The sequence below is a fragment of the Sinocyclocheilus anshuiensis genome, unplaced genomic scaffold (assembly GCF_001515605.1).
Source record: "Sinocyclocheilus anshuiensis isolate Anshui unplaced genomic scaffold, SAMN03320099.WGS_v1.1 scaffold623, whole genome shotgun sequence".
Classification (NCBI taxonomy): domain Eukaryota; kingdom Metazoa; phylum Chordata; class Actinopteri; order Cypriniformes; family Cyprinidae; genus Sinocyclocheilus; species Sinocyclocheilus anshuiensis.
In genome coordinates, this window is record NW_015548226.1 from 1,262,643 (window position 1) to 1,266,823 (window position 4,181).

General features: G+C 33.4%; 1 protein-coding gene across 1 annotated transcript in view; it reads left to right on the top strand.

The window, feature by feature from the left end:
- Positions 1–4,181, top strand: part of per3 (period circadian clock 3) — a 31,876-nt gene that overhangs the window by 1,830 nt on the left and 25,865 nt on the right. The window lies entirely within an intron of this gene.

Sequence of the window (4,181 nt, forward strand, 5' to 3'; positions counted from 1 at the left end):
GTGAACATTTGGGCGGCGTTATGCAAATCTTCCCACAGAGTGACGTAGGTATGTGGGGGCGTGTTAGAACGAGCCGTTTTAGGTAGGTGTGGCTGACTCTTAACTTGTATAAAGAATATCTCTTTGGATTTGAGACTTTAGTCTTTGCAACTTTACAGATCTTCTTTATGCACCAAGAGCTTGTAACACTCCAAAGAGAAAGGAAAAATTGAAATTGCATCATATGACCCCTTTAAAGCCTATATGTATAATGCATTATAAAGGGTTATTAAGGGGAATAATGCATTATACTTATTCATAATGTGCGTTGTAATACATTATATCTTGTCATAAATAATTATAACCGAATTTAAAATGCATAGTGTAACAATGAATTTATAAGCTAACTGTTATAATGCATTATACATAAAGGCTTTAAGTATGCTTTATGTTTTAATAATTAAGACATCAATAACAGGTAAAGTAAAATATAATGAAGTATATAGTATATGAAGTATATAGTCTAATATTTCTCAAAATGCTCTTCTCTAGACTTCATTGCTCTACCGAACTAACGAGCTGTGGACACTGATGACTTGCCTGAGGTTAATGAAATGCTGTGACATTTTTTACTGATGTCTTTCCGTGGTTGAAACACTGATTGAAACTTATCGAAAGTAACAATACAATGAAGTTCCACTCGTGCAGTGGTTAAAAACAATGCTGTATTTGTTCGGTACACATGCGTAACGAACCAAAAAACCTGTACTGAAAATTTTCGGTTTGAATACGTGGACCATTACACCCCTTATATATATATATAGAGACCTAGAGAGAGAGAGGGGTAGGTAGGTAGATAGATACTGAAAAAAAATAGTTGTAGATACTGGTGCTTTAAGTTGAGCGTTTCCATGTCAACCAGCTCAATAGCAGCACTGACTTGAGTTTTACATGAGTTTGGAGCGGGGCTGTTTGGGAAACCTGTTTAAAAAGTCTTTATTTCTGCATTGTTGCAGAACAATGACACACTTCTGCTTTAAAGCTTGTATTCTGTCTATTTGTCTGTCTACTCCTTTTTGAAGTCCCAGTGCTATTTAGCATACAGTTGACTCTCCAGAACACAAGGAGTTTCACTCTGTCTGGTCTGTAACCTGAGGACATGTTTCAGCTTATCTTAGCTTTTTACTATGTAAAAAAGTTGTAAAGTAAAGAATCAAGATACATGTAGCGTTTTATGGTTCACAGTAGTATACAATGTACATAAAGATTATTGCCTGTTGCAAAAGATCCCATATCGCTTTTTGTAGTAAAGACATGAGATATGATAAAGAAACAGTTGTGCATAAATGTGAATGACAAAGAAATGAATGTGTATACGTGACCTGTATTATATAATCAAATGTGTAATCATAATGCATTACTGAAAGCACCGATTGCCACCACCTTGTTCTGCTGAAGTGCATTTTCAAGTTTTACCTTATTCAAAAATGTCCAAAAAGCTGTGCATATATAGATGGACGATATTTAACTCTTGAGTCAGGGAGAATAGCAAAAAATAAAGAAATAAATTAAAAAATATATATATATATTTTTTTAAATGTTTTTAAAATTATTTAAAATTTTTACTCTATTTTTTAAATATTTTTTAATTTTTTACATTTTTAATTTAATTTTGGAATCTATATATTTTCTAATATGTAGTCTATCTATATAGTTTATACATATTTATTTTAGTTATTTTTGTACATCAGGATAAACTAAATGAAAATGAGAATGCTGAAATAAGTTTTTATATATTTTATTTTATTTCAGTTAATGTTTCTTTATTTCAAATAACAAAATTTGTTTTTTGGTTTCAGTTTTAGTTAACTATAAAAAGCCTGCCTAGAACTTGCTTTGGACCGTTTCTAACTGAATCCTGTGTGTTTTAAAATGAGCAGAGAGGTCAGTCTGAATTGTGCACAATCAGGGTTCAGAAAGTCTATTTTGTAGTTTTAATACCTGACCCAGTCCTACTCTGACACGGCCTATTTTGAGAATGACTGCGTCAGAGTCTCTGTACAAACGGCAGCAGTCATTACACAGACAGGTCACGACCCTACAATATAGAAAGTGTGACGTCAACACCGTAACAGATAATGCAGGCACCAAAAATTTGATTTAAATGATCTGGCCTGGAATCTAGTAATGTTTGCGAAGCCAGAACAAATCCATAACCTGAAATATTAAACGTTGGTGCATATGTATACAAGTAATCAGACTTACAGTTTTTGCCATACAAATAATACAAATTATCTGTGAAAATTGTAAAAATGCAGTCTGAAGGTTGTCGGTTCAAATATTTTATTATTGTGTAAAACACTTGTACTTATGAGGCACTTTGGACAAAGATGACCAATAAAGTTTGTAAAATATTTAACTGGACTAACCCTAACTGTAACTGTTAGGAGTGTGTAACATTAGCGTCCTGAATAAAGCCAGACACTTGTATAATATGTGTTATGAATCTTTCTGTCTGAGACACCTTCGGGCTTTTGTGTTGTTTTTGAGCTTGAAAGCTGATTTGATTATGTTCACACTTGGACATCTTGTGCTGCATGTGCAAAACCCCATTATACAATAATTCCAGTAGTTAATGAGATGAAATGTGGTGAATGTGTTGTTTTCCTGCTTTTTTGTACTAGACAGTGTAGGTAACCTCCCACTATATATTCAGAGCTCTGAAAAGCTTAAAGGGTTAGTTCACCCAAAAATGAAAATTAGCCTGTGTTTTACTCACCTTCAAGGCATCCTAGGTGTATATGACTTTCTTCTTTCAGACGAATCCAGTCGGAGTTATATTAAAAATTCTCCTGGCTATTCCAAGCTCTATCATTGCAGTCAGCAGGTGTTGCAGTTGAACAGTCCACAAGTCATCAAATAAAGTGCACGCATCCATAATAAAACGTGCCTCATACGGCTCTGGGGGCTGAATAAATGCCTCCTGTAGCGAATTCATGTGTTTTTGTAAGAAAAATATCCATATTTCAAACGTAATAAACACTTTTCTCTCACTTCCGTTATCTGTCATACGCGGAAGCCGTTCCGGCGGATGACGTAAGACGTCGGCGTTGCGTGATTAGTGATGAATGCGGAGAGAGAACAAAACAAAACGCCGGTCACGAATTAGAAGCACAAAACAAGGATTTGTAAAGAAAAATGTCGGAGGATTTCGATATAAACCAAGAGGAGACTGGTTTTCCTTTGCTAAAGTAAGGAAACTTTGCTTCCTTTGCTCCTATAAACAAACTCGCGAGACTAGCATATCTCAGAGGTGCGCGCGCGACACATACATCCTGCGTCATCCGCCAGAACGCCTTCCGCTTGTTTGAAATATGGATATTTTTCTTATGAAAATACATGGATTCGCTACAGGAGGCCTTTATTCATCCCCCGGAGCTGTGTGCGGGATGTTTTATTATGGATGCGCGTGCTTTATTTGACGACTCGTGAACTGTTCAACTGCAACACCCGCTGACTGCAATGATAGAGCTTGGAATAGCCAGGACATTTTCATTTTTGAGTAAACTAACCCTTTAATGCATCATATTGATGTACCGTGGTCAAATTATATTTCATTTAATGTACGTTGTAAACAGCACAGCTGAAGAAAACATATTTTCCAAATTGAAAATTAAATTCAGAGCTTCAAATGCTAAAATAAATTTTGAAAAGGGGCGAGAAAAAAAACATATTTTGGACAATGTAAATATCTTTCGATTAAAATGAACGCTGTCAAACGATTAATCGCGATCATTAATCGCATACAAAATAAAAGTTTTTGTTTGCAATATATATTTGTGTGTTCTGTGTATATTTATTATGTATATATAAATACACACACATACAGTATATATTTTGAAAATATTATTTACATGTATTTACATGTTTATATTTATATTCGTATAATTTATAAGTAAATATATTTAATATATAAACAAGCTATTTTTCTGAAGCATATACATGCATGTGTAATAAATATACATAACAATAAATAATAATAACATATACATAATAAATATACACATACATAATAAATATACACAGCACACATACATATATTATTAAAAAAAAAAACGTATTTTGGATGCGATTAATCGTTTGACAACACTAATTAAAATACATTGAAATATAATTAAAATATACTAAATGTAAATTCTTTA